This window comes from Typopeltis vanoorti, chromosome 1, assembly GCF_054136105.1.
Source record: "Typopeltis vanoorti isolate ZY-2024b chromosome 1, IOZ_Tvanoo_1.0, whole genome shotgun sequence".
In the NCBI taxonomy this organism is placed as follows: Eukaryota; Metazoa; Arthropoda; class Arachnida; order Uropygi; family Thelyphonidae; genus Typopeltis; species Typopeltis vanoorti.
In genome coordinates, this window is record NC_143549.1 from 122779329 (window position 1) to 122795035 (window position 15707).

Below are 15707 nucleotides of genomic sequence, written 5' to 3' on the forward strand. Positions count from 1 at the left end.
AAACGCTAACTGATTCAGCCAGAGAAGCATGTGGTTAGGGTGTCTGCAAGGATAGAAAAATCACAACTCCATGGTGGACACAGGAAGTTAAAGAGGCAGTGAAGGAAAAGAAGACAGCATATCAAAAGTACCTGGCAAATAAGTCAGCTTGTGCTCTTACAGAGACAAATGTAAGAAAGCTAAACACTGTGTAAAACTAGCTAAACAAAAGTCATGGGAGGACGTTAGCAAGAACATAGAAAATAAATATCAAGAAGGTGGCAAAATATTCTAGAGGCTGTTGAAGAAGTCCAACAGAAAGAATGCTGTATAAGGAATTAGAGATGATAAAGGTAAATGAAAACTGGAAAAAAAAATATCCTTGATATATCGAGTAATTACTTCATAAAATTGCTAAAGGAAACAACCAGTAACAGCACAGTGGTAAAAAAAAAACTGACCAGGCATTCAATCAGGAATACATACCAATACTTCAAGTAGAAAAAAGCCATCAAAAGGCTGAAATGTGGAACAACAGCTGGAGTAGATGATATTCGACCAGAAATGCTCGCGCACGGAGGTATAAAAGTCTTACAGTGGCTGCACTGCATAGTTCAGAAGACCTGGACAGAGGGACGAATTCCAGATGATTGGAGTAGAGCTCTCACAGTACCGATATATAAAAAGGGAATTAAAATTGTATGTGAGAATTACAAAGGTATTTCTCTACTGGGTGTTCCTAGTAAGATTTATGCAAGTATACTTTGGTTGAGAAGGATTGTGGAAAAAAAGCTTGGTAACGAGCAAGCTGGATTCAGTCCAAATAGAGGCTGTCAGGGTCAGATCCCCACTTTATGACAAATAGTTGAGAAATCATGGGAATATAACAGAGATCTTTATTTAAGTTTTGTAGATCTGGAAAAGCATATAAGAAGGTGCCAAGAGAGAAGCTATTCAAAATGCTACATTTATACAGTGTCAATAGGGCATTATATCAAACAATACTTATTTCTTTATTTGAGTTGTAAGTCAGCAGTTAGAACTGAAGGAAGTACAGGCAGATGGTTTATAATGTTAAATCTGGTATCAGACAAGGATGTACATTATCCCCTCTGTTATTCATTATCTATGTGGATAACATTATGAAGGAAAGTGGTGTTAAACCTGATATCAAAATTGGAGATGTTAATGTCAGCTCTTTGCTTTATGCAGACGATGTTATACTTCTAAATAAATCCTCTACAAGTCTGCAAGATTCCTTGACTAAATTGAATAACTGTTGTAAAAGATACGGTATAAAGGTCAGCAATAACAAGACAAAGACAATGAAAATAGGCAGAATCATTGAAAATATCAACTGCATTGTGAAGAGAACCCATAGAACAAGTGAAACATTTCAGCTACTTGGGCCCAATTTTTAGTGAAGATAGTAAATTAAATATGGAAATAGATAACAGAATCAACAAAGCTGGTATGGTAGGAAGTCAAATGAATAAATTTATATGGAATAAGAGAGAAATTAGTCAAAACACTAAATTAGCTGTATACAAGACAGTGTTCAAACCAATTTTAACTTATGGATCTGAGAGTGGGTCAGTAAAACACTTGACCAAAGACAGTACATATGAGAGTCCTGTGAAAGATTAGGGGCATGAACAGATGGCATAAATGATAATATCATATTAAAAAACGAGGATATTAGGAAAGAACTTGACATTGTCAGCATCCAGGAATGCGTTAACAGAGCCAATCTCAGGTGGCATGGTCACTTAAACAGAATGGGCAAGGAAAGATTAGCAAAACAAGTGTTCTCTGCTAGGTTGGCAGGAAAAAGACTCAGAGGAAGACCAAGATATAGGTGGATTGATATGGTAAAAAGTAGAAATATAAGGTCTGATAAAGTTGGAGTCTTGACAAGTAACAGACCGATTTGAAGGAAAATTGTAGATAAGAAATAGCTGAAATGTTTTTCTTTTCCTATAGGTTTTTCCATTCACAATGCAGTTGATATTTTCAGTGCTTCTGCCTCTTTTTATTGTCTTTGTCTTGTTATTACTGACTTTGATACCATATCTATTACAACGGTTCAAGGACAATTGATCATGGGAAAATTTGCTGAAAACATTATTTGCTAGAAAATTGAAAAGATAGTGTATATTGATACTAAATATATGAAAAGTAAATGCAGTGGAAGGTAAATTTCACAAAATACAGTTTTTTTAATGTATTTATAAATTTCACAAAATACAGTTTTTTAATGTATTTATGTATTACTTGTTTAGATTTAATTAGATTTCCATAATATTCTTATACAATGAAAGTAATATATTTATTGTGACTGAGCTTCTTAATTTCTGTTTTTTTAATTTTTATTCATTTTAACCTGGTTCAAAAATACTGCTCAAATTCCATGACCAAACATGGAAACCACTCGAGCCACTTCAGCCCTCCAATAAGCAGTGATGTGGTCTTGTAAAAACTCAATGTAGTGTAAAAATACCAAAGCGCTTTACATCGATTTTTTACAGGAGTCAAGTCCCATGAGAATGTAAAAATAACAGTGTTTGTCTCTGTATATTTTGTGCTAGATATTATTGTAAATAACCCTTTGGAAATTAACTGTATATACTACTTTAACAAGAATATTTAAGAGTGTTAAAAACAAAGGCAATGTTTTGCTGCAGGAACGTTGTGTAATAGCTCTCTATGAGGGCATAAGAAAGGTTGTTTACGACTTTTGTGTATCAGAAAGTGCTTACAAGCTCACATAAACATCTCCAAAGTCAGTCTAAAAGGTTCAAACAACTTTCTGCTGGCCGGCAACTTACGATCAAAAGGATACACAGAAGAGAACAAAGGGCGGGTTGAACTTAAAAGAAATTGAAAGAGTCATGCCGAATTCTTAGGGAGTTACAACCTTCGTGCAAGGTCTCAGAGAAGGCTTCTAGTCATTAGCAGAGTCATCAGAAGTCGGAAAAAGAGTGGAGGCGAACTGCAGCCCATAAGTGGAGTCCGAACCAGAGCAGTGGGGTCAGAGAAAAGATGTGAGGCAAGACCCCTAGCTACTAAAGAGGAGAGCCGAGATCCAGGTGCCGAGAGAGCAAAAGGCGAAGCACTGTTACCAAAGAGAGCCAGTTCAGTCATTGGCGAGTGGCAGTTACAGTCATCAGCGATTAGTAGCAGAAGTGGCGGCAATTAGAAGCAGAAGTGCTCGTATGCTGAAACCTCTTGTATATGTGCTATTCAAGAACCGCAGATTGCAGTCAAAAAGCTCGCTAATATCCCGAAGTGATACTGCTGTAACAAGATACTCCTGAAGGAAGCCTAAAACTCGAGATGAAGCCATAAAGACTTTAGTAAAAGACTCTTGACTGAATGTGCGATACAGTCTCTAAGTTACTTCCCTTTGTATATTTTCTCTTATAATCTAGGAGATATGTTGTATATGGACTGTTAAGAATTAGTTTAATAGTAATAAGAAGTGTCCATACGAGAGTCAATTGGCATGTTAGAAGTTGATATTTAAATTGTAAAATAATCTCTTTGCGAGTAAACTAGAAGTTTAATAAGTTGAATTTGTAAGCAGAGAGTAAATAAGTTTAAGAGTTAAAGAGATTATTTAGCGTTGAAGTGAAAGGGTTCTAATTTTACGATAAAGATTATTTAGATGGGTAGAGAAAGCAATCTCCCTGTCGTTTGATTCATGTATATTTCATATTAATGTAAATAAATGTAGTTTAATTATTTGTTAAAAGAGTGCTGCCTGATCCTTTATTTTACAACCACACTGCTCCTAAATAAATCGGACTTGTGAGCGGGAAACAACTAAGGCATTAAAAGCAGAGTTTTATTACTTAAGAACCACGACTGTTTATGTAAACTTCGTTGAAGGAAGTTACACTAGTGAGAGAGAGATCTACCAGAAGTTTTATTGAGTCTTATGCCGAATATTTGATATACGGATGGCGCGCAGTCTGTCAAATACATTTTTCAGTGTTCACAGCCATATGACTAATAAATACGGAAGGTGAATAAACATAGTATGCAGTAGAATAAGTGAGAAAGGTTACAAGAGAGAAAGCATGCACAGCTAATTAGTAAAATAAGAATAAAAGAAGTTCTTACAAAATAACAACAGCATATAGTTATAGCATCATATCAGACAATGAAATTAATCTCTTACCTAAAAACAATTACAAACATCTATACCCACTGCGAGTTTTGAATCCACAGATTACTGGTAGGAGAGGATATGCTATCTAGTCGATTATTAACGACATGATATTTCTGGTTACAGTTTATTTTTGAACGTTTCACAAGAGAATTAATTGCTTATTTCACTTTGGGAGCATGCATCTATATCTATATAGATATAGATGCATGCTCCTAAAGTGAAATAATTAATTAAAAATAAAAAAAAACATATATACACACACACATATTCTCCATTTACTCTGTAGACTGGGGTGCTTAAGGGTCAAAGTGCTTTTGGGGTGCTTAAGGGTCAAAGCTGTATAACTGAGAGGAGACCTCCACATAGCCTTTAAAGGAATGCGGAGAACCGACCAGGGCTTCTGACCTAATGTCCAATCCTCACCTTCTCGTGGTGCACCCTGTTGGGTATCTACTTTGATACTGAACGAACGAGGATGGGCTGGCAATTTGGGATTTAGCCGACCAAATTGTATTCTTATTGGTTAAACCAAAATAAAAAATGATGGTACAACATGACAAAATTTCATGCCGGCTGGGGCGTCGCCCGGTTAAACAAGGCCCCCGTTGTTTTCGCCAGGGAACCAGGGCGAACAGCGAAAAGTCAGCTACTGGAACAAATCTGAAAACAAACCCCAACTCAACATCACCAGAGTTAAAGATCGGTACTATCAACGTAAGAAGCCTGAATGGCAAAGAAATGGAGCTAGCTGAGGAATTAGATAAGTACCAGATCGACATAATAGGGGTGACTGAAACAAAAAAGACCAAAACTGGTGAGATCTTTCTGAGCAATAAATACAAAATGTTATATTCAGGCAATGACAATCAAGGAAAAGGAGGAGTAGCCATAGTATTCAACACAAAATACGAGGCTAATCTTCTTGAATGGCAGTCAGTCTCAAGTAGAGTAATGTGGGCAAATATGAGAATGGGGAACTGGACAATGAGACTTATTTGTGCCTATGGTCCCACAGAAGGTTCTACTAAGGTAGAAGTGGAGGAATTTTTTGAGGCTTTAGGAAAAGCAACTGACACAATGAAAAAGGAAAAGTTGGTCCTTGTTGGGGATCTAAATAGTAGAGTAGGAAATGATTGTGAGACATACAAAAATATTTTGGGAAAATTTGGAGAAAAGAGCAAAGCTAATAATAATGGCAAATATCTGTTGGATTTCTGCTCAGGACATGGACTGGTTATTACTAACACCATGTTCCAACATAAAAATGTGCACAAATTCACATGGAGAGAAGAGGCTAGGAATAAGAAAAGTCTCATTGACTATGTTATTGTTGATAGTGATGTTTTCTCCCTGGTGCAGGACACCAGAGTGTACAGAGGATTTGAAATTGGAAGTGATCACTATTTAGTCTTGAGCAGGATAAAATTGAATTTCATATTGAAAAGAATAACATGTAAGAAAGTTTTAAAGCGAATAAAAGTTGAGCAGCTCTCAGATGTAAACTGTAGACTAAAATACAGAAATATTATTGAAAAGAAAATGAAAGAGTTTGAGAACAGGAATCAAACCTTGGAGATTCAGTGGCAAACTCTGAAGGAAACATTGATTGATTCTGCCAGAGAGGCATGTGGTGAGGTTGTGTGCAAAGATAAAAAAATCAGAACTCCCTGGTGGACACAGGAAGTTAAAGAGGCAGTGAAGGAAAAGAAGAAAGCATATCAAAAGTTCCTGGCAAATAAGTCAGCTTTTACTCTTACAGAATACAGAGACAAATGTAAGAAAGCTAAACAGTGTGTAAAACTAGCTAAACAAAAGTCATGGGAGGACTTTGGCAAGAATATAGAAAATAAATATCAAGAAGGTGGCAAAATATTCTGGAGGTTGTTGAAGAAGCTTAGGAATGGAGGAAAGAGTGCTGTAAAAGGAATTAGAGATGATAAAGGTGAAATTAAAACAGGAGAAAAAGATATCCTTGAAGTATGGAGTAATTACTTTGAAAAACTGCTAAATGAAACAAGCAGTGATGACAGCACAGTGATAAAAAACACTGACCAGCCATGCAGTCAGGAATACATATCTATACTTGAAGTAGAAAAAGCCATCAAAGGCTTGAAATGTGGAAAGGCAGCAGGAGTAGATGATATTCGACCAGAAATGCTGAAGTATGGTGGTATAAGAGTCTTAGTGGTTGCACTGCATAGTTCAGAAAGCCTGGACAGAGGGACGAATTCCCGATGATTGGAGTAGAGCTCTCATAGTACCCATATATAAAAAGGGAAATAAAACTGAATGTGAGAATTACAGAGGTATTTCCCTACTGAGTGTTCCTGGCAAGATCTATGCAAGTATACTTGAGAAACAGTTGAGAAGAATTGTGGAAGAAAAGCTTGGTGAAGAACAAGCTGGATTCAGGCCAAATAGAGGCTGTCAGGATCAGATCTTCACTTTACGACAAATAGTCGAGAAAGCATGGGAATATAACAAAGATCTGTATTTAAGTTTTGTCGATTTGGAAAAGGCATATGACAAGGTGCCAAGAGAGAATCTATTCAATACGCTGCAGTTATATGGTGTCAATGGGGCATTATATCAAGCAATACTTAGTCTTTATTTGAGTTGTGAGTCAGCAGTTAGAATTGAAGGAAGTACAGGAAGATGGTTTAATGTTAAATCTGGTGTGAGACAAGGATGTACATTATCCCCTCTGTTATTCATTATCTATATGGATCACATTATGAAGGAATGTGGTATTAAACCTGATATCAAAATTGGAGATGTTAATGTCAGCTCTTTGCTTTATGCGGATGATGTTATACTTCTAAATAAATCCGCTACAAGTCTACAAGATTCTCTGACTAAATTGAATAGCTGTTGTAATAGATATGGTATGAAGGTCAGCAATAAAAAGACAAAGACAATGAAAATAGGCAGAATCATTGAAAATGTCAACTGTGTTGTGAATAGAGAACCTGTGGAACAATTAAAACATTTCAGCTACTTAGGCACAATTTTTACTGAAGATGGTAAACTAAATATAGAAATAGACAACAGAATCAGCAAAGCTGGTATCGTGGGAAGTCAATTGAATAAATTCATATGGAATAAGAAAGAAATTAGTCGGAACACTAAATTAGCTGTATACAAGACTGTGTTCAAACCAATTTTAACTTATGGATCTGAGTGCTGGGTCAGAAGTAAAACACTTGACCAAAGACTAGAGACCGCAGATATGAGAGTCCTGAGAAAGATTAGAGGCGTGAACAGATGGCATCAATGGCAATATCATATTAAAAATGAGGATATTAGGAAAGAACTTGACATTGTCAGCATCCAGGAATGCGTTAGCAGAGCTAATCTCAGATGGTATGGTCACTTAAATAGAATGGGAGAGGAAAGATTAGCAAAAGAAGTGTTCTCTGCCAGGTTGGCAGGAAAACGACCCAGAGGAAGACCAAGATATAGGTGGATTGATACGGTACAAAGTGCCTTAGACGATAGAAGTATAAGATCTGATAATGTTGGAGTCTTGACAAGTAACAGACTGATTTGGAGGAAAATTGTAGATAGGAAGTTAGTAATGATGTAAATTTTTCATATAGTACTATCATATCCTGTACACCCCTTGAGGGTACATGGCAGGAATTTGATGATGATGATGATGATGATGATGACTGGTTCGAGAAAAAATCATGTAAAAAGAAAATACAGTGCATATGAAAAATAAAAGAATGGTTTCAGATGTGAAACTCAATAAGAACAATAAATTATTTTCAAACAAAATAGATGAAAATCATTGAAAAAAACTCTATTTAATTTTAATAGAATATTTTGTTTTATTTTAAATATCAATACTTATTTAAAGTATATACAAAGGTATCTTTCTTAAAGAAAATAGTGTGTCACTAATAAAACAAAAATTCAAAAAGGCCCATATACACCGTGCATATGGTTATTAATTAAATTTTATTCGCCATCACTTTCTGACAGCAGCTGCATTCTTTTCTGTGAGGCTGCAATTAAATCACTTCCATCACTTAAAACACTGACTGTCCTGTTCATATTAATGGCGAATGTTTTCTTCAGTAAAAGGAACTAAATTAGCACTAATTTGCAATAATTCTGAAGGTTGATTTTTTTTATCACGAACTCTGTAATTAATAATTGAGATCCTGTTTTGAGTAGATTTTTGTATAAATTCTTCATATCGCACCATACATGACTTCAGTTCACGTTTAAACTGTTCAGCTCATTCAGTATTTGGATCACGTGTAAGAAAATGACTTTGCAATTTACTAACCATTTGAAGCCCTTCTTTTAATTAATCCTGCAGTGAGTAGATCTCTTCATCATCATTTTTTTCTTTTTCATCGAGATTCTCAAGGACAGCTTCTATTATTTCATCATCACAAACAGTTTTGTCAACCATCAGTTCTTCAATATCTGCAGAGACAAAAAAATTGTCAAATTCTTTTCCACTAACTGCATGTGCTAATCTGATGATATTGGGAATTCAGCTGTATGCAAAGGTAGAGAGTTTTTCTTTTTCATACATTATGGCCAAGTAGCTTTCCAACATTTAAAGTTGATGGTTTCAATTCTGATAACGTCAACTTAGCAAGTTTGATGCAAACCAAAATAGAAAATTTCGTCCACACATCAATAACTGTCAGTAAATTATCCTTATATAGTTTATTCAAAATGTATTGGAATGTTCTTCTTATGTAGTAAGTTTTGAAGGTAGCGATCACACCCTGATCTAGTGGTTGTATTAGATGGCAGAAAACAAAATTCCACATTCAGATGTTCTAAAACAGGACGGCCAGGTGCATTGTCTACGTATAATCAATAAAACCTTAAAAGCCCAGATTTTTTTCCATCAAATAGCGTTTAACTTCTGTAACAAAACATTGATGGAACCATTCATTAAAACTTTCTTTTGTAACCCAATCTTTTTTGTTTGCCTTCCAGTGCACTGGTAACATGTTAAAATTCATACCTTTCATTGTCCGCAGTCTTAGGGATCGATTAATGAGTAATGGTTTTCAATCATCAGAGCACTCTTCTGCTTCCAGGAACCAACGGCAAGTGAATATAATGGATCATCTGTCGGCTTAACTTCAGGGAATCGTAATTACAAAAATTGATTTTTTTGTTGTCGCCACAATTGTCTACATTCTGTAGTGTAGAGTAATTCCTGATATTTAAAACATCGAGGGGATTCCAAAAAATTCAAATTAAAGTACATATCTACCATTCTAGGATATGATAATTATAATGGAAATACCCTTTTTAACAGAACTGAATTAAAACAGAAATTTTAAAATAAGCGACATTTGAACCGTGTAAAATCAAAACATACTGTGTAATAATAGAATTGCTTCTGTTTTCTAAACCATGTTATTTCGAAACTGTGTAAAAATATGGCCATGTAAAAAGAGAATTAGCTTTGTATGCAGGAAAAGGAGAAAAGGAAACACATGACCTTCTGAATTCATTTGGAGAAAAAAATATATCACACCTGGATGGGTAGCTAAATGCACAGAACAGAAAAATAGTGAATAGATAAAATTCTTAAATATTTTATTCTCCCTTAATAACTATTCTAACTATTAATAGTTAGAATAGTTAATATGAATAACAGGAATATGTAAATAGTCAACTATAAATATTAGTTGGATATAACTATTATCCCTAAATATTCTTAAATATGGTTTTCTCTCCCTAACCATCCTATCCCAGTTTTGTAACAATTAACATTCCATCTACAGAACCTGTAGTAAGAAAGCATATTAATAACTTTAATAATAACTAATATTAATAACAGAATAAAATATTTCAGAAATCAAAATATAATCGAAATATTAAATAATATATAAAATATTTTAAAAAATGAGAAATATATTTTTAAAAAAATATTTCTTATATGGGAAATATTTATTTCTTTATATTTTTTTTTTCATATATATCTGCAATGACTTTTCGTGGGATTAATTTTCCCTGCGATGAATTGTCCAGAAACGTATCACAAGTTATTCAATTTAATCAGGGAATCTTACAGATTTGTACTAGATTTATTTAGAAGTATAACATCATCTGCATGAAGTAAAGAGCTGACATTAACATCTCCAATTTTGATAGCAGGTTTAATACCACTTTCCTTCATAATGTGATCCATATAGATAATGAATAACAGAGGGGATAATGTACATCCTTGTCTGACATCAAATTTAACATTAAACCATCTTCCTGTACTTCCTTCAATTCTAACTGCTGACTTACAACTCAAATAAAGATTATTACAACTCAAATTATATCAAGTATTGCTTGATATAATGCCCCAATGACACAATACAACTGTAGTGTTTTGAATAGCTTTTCTCTTGGCACCCTGTCATATGCCTTTTCCAGATCTACAAAACTTAAATACAGATCTTTGTTATATTCCCATGATTTCTCAACTATTTGTCATCATCATCATCATCAAATTCCTGATATATATCCTCAAGGGGGTGTACAGGATATGATAGTACTACATGAAAAATTTACATCATTACTAACTTCCTATCTACAATTTTCCTACAAATCAATCTGTTAAATGTCAAGACTCCAATATTATCAGGTTTTATATTTCTGTCTTCTAAGGCGCTTTTTACTGTATCAATCCACCTATATCTTGGTCTTCCTCTAGGTCGTTTTCCTGCCAACCTGGCAGAGAACACTTTTTGCTAATCTTTCCTCTCCCATTCTGTAAGTGACCATACCACCTGACTATTTGTCGTAAAGAGAAAATCTGATCCTGACACCCTCTATTTGGCCTGAATTCAGAGCACAAGCTGACTTATTTGCCAGGAACTTTTCCTTCACTGCCTCTTTAACTTCCTGTGTTCACCATGGAGTTCTGATTTTTCTATCCTTGCAGACAACCTCACCACATGTTTCTCTGGCTGAATCAATCAATGTTTTCTTCAGGCTTTGCCAATGAATCTCCAGGGTTTGGTTCCTGTTGTCAAACTCTTTCATTTTTTCTTGAATAATGTCTCTGTATTTTAGTCTACAGTTCACAGTGTAATAAAAATATTCACTACTTTTACTGGCATCTAATATTTGTTAGGGGAGAGATACTAGAATAAACAATAATGACACATTTCTGTCTTTTGATTTTATTATTTATTTATTTTTTAGCACTTATGGCTTATATTTTTCTATCAACAACCAATGTACTATATTTGAATTTTTTATATTTTCTGAGGACCAGTATCAAGAACCAGAACATATGATTTTACATTAAATCAAGAATCTTCTATAAATCCTTTGATTCTAAGTTGATTCATAATTTTAATATAGAGCATGTGTACTACTCAGCATAACATCCTGTTTATTTATAATATTATTAGCAATTTTATATTTTTCTTTGCAGCCTGTCATATACCTTTTCCAGTTCTACAATGCTAAGTACAGATATTCCTTTGTTATATTCCTATAATTTTTCATTTATTTGTCTTAAACTGATAATCTCATCTTTACAACCCCTATTTGGCCTGAACTCTGCTTGTTCTCTGCAAAGTTTTTCTTCCAGAATTTTTCATATCCTCTTCTCAAGTGTGTATGCATAAATTTTACGTAGAATACTCAGAAGGAATATTCCTCTGAGTATTACTTCAGAACGATGAATGATGTAGTGTAGCCACTACCTATCAATAAAAAACCAGTATGAGAATCACAGGGGAATTTACCTACTAACCGGGTAACATTTATATAAGCATACTTGATAAGTAACGAAAAACTGTAGAAGGTGAACTTGGAAATAATAATTGGATTCAAAGCAAGGATTGATTTTTACTTTAAGACAAATATAAAGAAATTATATGTAATGAAATTTTGTATATCAGGAAAATGCATTTGATAAGGTGTGCCAAGTGAAAAGTTTTTCAACAGATTGCAATTGCTCTATATGGTGTAAATGGGACATTACACAGATTAATATTATATAGCGCATATTTAAGTTATGAAAAGAAATTAGAAATGAAAAAGATAGTCAAGGATGTAAAATCAGATTTAAGACAAAGGTGTACATTATCTACACTCTTCACTAAACTAGTAGCATAACATGTTGAAGCACATTTTAGCTAATGGATCTGAATTCGGTTAAAAAGAAAACATTTCATCAAAGACAAGAGACAACAGACAGAGATATCTCAGAGTTTTGAGAAAAATTGGGAGGAACAGATACCATCAGTGGTAGAATCATATTAAAAATGAAGATAATAATTAGAAAAGAACTTAACACTGTTGCCATTCAAAAATATGTGAGTGGAGCTGATCTAAGGTGGTGTGGTTACTAACACAGAATGAAAAAAGTTAAGAAAACTGATGTCTGATGCCAGGAAAATGACTCAGAAGTTAACCAAGAAGTAAGTGAAGATGAATGGATGTTGTTAGTGATGCCTTAGAAGACTAAAATATTACATTTGACAAGTGAAGTATCCTTACATATAACAGGTTCATTTGGATGAAATTTCTGAAAAGGATGCCAGGTCTTGTGTGTAAATAATATCAGGAATATGATGATGCTGACAAGTATCTCTAAAAGCTGCTCAACTTAATCAGCTCTAAGCCAAAGAATGCACATTATATCCACTATTATTCATAGTCTATGTCAGTGTTTCTCAACATGGGGCGTACGCCCCACAGGGGGGGGGGGGGGGAATTTGAATATTTTGGAGGGCAATTAGAAAATGTACATGTACATATTTATATTATACTTTTTCAGAACTTGGCTATTATGCTAGGGGAGGCGGATATCAAAATCTCTGAGACGTTGAGGTGGGGCATGATCCAAAAAAGATTGAGAAACACTGGTCTATGTGGATCGCATTATGGCAAAGTGGCATTAAATGTTATATCAGAATTGGCAATGTTAATCTCAGCTCTTTATGCAGATGATGTTATACTCCTAAATAATCCAGTACAAGTCTTCAGAATTCACTAACTAAATTGAATAACTGTTGTAATAAATTTGGTATAAAAATCAGAAATTAAAAAAAAAAAAGACAAAGACTATGAAAATAAGCAGAAATACTGAAAACATTAATCGCATCCTGAATGGAGAATTTATAGAACAAGTAAAACATTTCAGCAATTTAGGCACAAATTAGTGCCTAAATAGTGTGAAGATGGCAAATTAAATATGGAAATAGACAACAGAATAAGCAAAGCTGGTATGGTATGATAGGAAGTCGACTGAATAAATTTATATGTAATAAGAAAGAAATTAGTCAAAACATTAAAATAGGTATACAAGACAGTGTTCAAACCAATTTTAACTCATAGATGTGAGAGCTGAGTTATTAATAAAACACTTGATCAAAGACTGAAGACTACAGATTTGAGAGTTCTGAGAAAGATTGAGAAAATAACTTAAATAAAATGGGAGAGGAAAGGTTAGCAAAACAAGTTTTTTTTTTTTTGCCAGGATGGCAGCAAAAAAAGACCCACAGGGAGAACAAGATCTAGGGTGAGTGATGCAGTAAGAAGTAAAGTGTCTTATAAGCCTGAAATCTAAGACCTCTTCATATATGAGGCCTGACAGATTCATTTGGAGGAAAAACTATAAATAGGAAGTTAGCAAAAAAGTACTATCATAATATTGTGTGCCCCCTCCCCTTTAAGGTAAAGCAAAATTTGTTCAGTGTTATTTGTTATCACATATAATAAAAACTGAAAATCCAGTAGTATGAAGACAAATGCTGAAAACTTTTATGTCATACTTATAGTAATGAAATTTAAATAATGTTGGACTTTTTTAATACTGTAATAGCCCTTGATAAGTATACGATAGGAATTCATGATTAAAAATTGATTTTCTAGAGTTCTGTGTTTATTTTTAAAAATGACAGGTAGGAAGGAAATCATATTCCCATATTGCTTGAAAGGTATTATTTTAATATTGCTTCATGAATCCTAAAAAAAAAGCAAACACATTTTAAGCACACCCCATTACTATTACTACTACAGACACATTGCATACATGTACCCCACAAATCTTAAAAGAAAGAAATATGCATCCATTAAATTCTCAATGATACACTAAATAATTTAAAAAAAAAATTTTTTTTTTTTTGGCAATATTTATCCTCATATTAAACGATATTTTTTCTTGACCACAGAAGCTATGCAAATTGACTATTTGGGAAATGTTGATCAAGTATCTGAGAAAAAAACTATTTTAATACCAACTAGTTTCACCAACTTGAGCTGTTGGCATCTTCCGGGTACAGGACTGATGATGGGAATTAAAGCTAACAAAATATGTCAAAAACTAGGTATTAACAGAATTCTAATTATAATTACAAAACAACACTGAACGTGTACAATACACATGTGGCGTGTACATGATTTCACTTGTTATTTAGGAACGTTTTATAGTTGGTAATAAAGTTCACTTCTTGTGCGTTTAGAGATCTAATTAGGGTCTTCCAGATCTCAGATAAGATTAAACCTTGGTTCCTATTAAGGTTTTCTACAAAACGAGCGACTGTTGTGGCTTCTTTAAAAATATGAGAGCGGTAATCCTCTTCTATGTAAGGAATACAACTTTTATCCCACTAAATGACATGGTTGATTAGAAAAATGGGAAGATAAGCCAGATATATCTTGTCTGTTGTTTTTGACATATCCAATGTGTTCTCTCTGTCTAATCTCAAGGATTCTTGAAGTTTGGCCGATGTAACTTAAACCGCACGAGCATGGGATATTGTAAACTCCAGCATATATAAAGAAAGGATGGGAGTCTTTTGGAGATCTTAAGAGTTGTCAAATTGTATCTTTAGGTTTAAAGGTCACTCTTATTCTATGTGGTTTGAGGAGTTTAGCAACCTTGTTAGAGGCTGTCCCCATGTATGGGATGACGATTATGATAATAAACTGAGTGTCTTCTTGTTGTCTATGTGGTGGATCAGAGAACAGAATCTTGTTAACAAGTCTCCAGGGGTAGCCATTCAAGATGAGGTTATTGGAAATCAGTGTCAATTCGTCTTGGAGATCTTTTTGGTCTGTTATAATCCGGACAGCTCTCTTCTTTAGCATATGTACAATGATGAGATTTTGAGAAATGTGGTTGAGTGGGATAAAAGTTGTATTCCTTACACAGAAGAGGATTACCACTCTCGTATTTTTAAAGAAGCCACAACAGTCACTCGTTCTGTAGAAAATCTTAATAGGAACCAAGGTTTAATCTTATCCGAGATCTGGAAGACCCTAATTAGATCTCTAAACACACAAGAAATGAACTTTAGTACCAACTATAAAACGTTCCTAAACAACAAGTGAAATCATGTACGTGCCACACGTGTATTGTACACATTCAGTGTTGTTTTGTAATTTATAATTAGAATTCTGTTAATGCCTAGTCTGTAACATGTTTTGTTAGCTTTAATTCCCATCATCAGTCCTGTACCCCGAAGATGCCAACATCTCAAGTTGGTGAAACTAGTTGGTATTAAAATAGTTTTTTCTCAGATACTTCATCAACATTTTCCAAATAGTCAAATTACAT

General features: G+C 34.1%; 1 protein-coding gene across 2 annotated transcripts in view; it reads right to left on the reverse strand.

The window, feature by feature from the left end:
• The window catches only part of LOC150110374 (UBX domain-containing protein 4), a 202467-nt gene that overhangs the window by 10098 nt on the left and 176662 nt on the right, over window positions 1–15707 (reverse strand). The window lies entirely within an intron of this gene.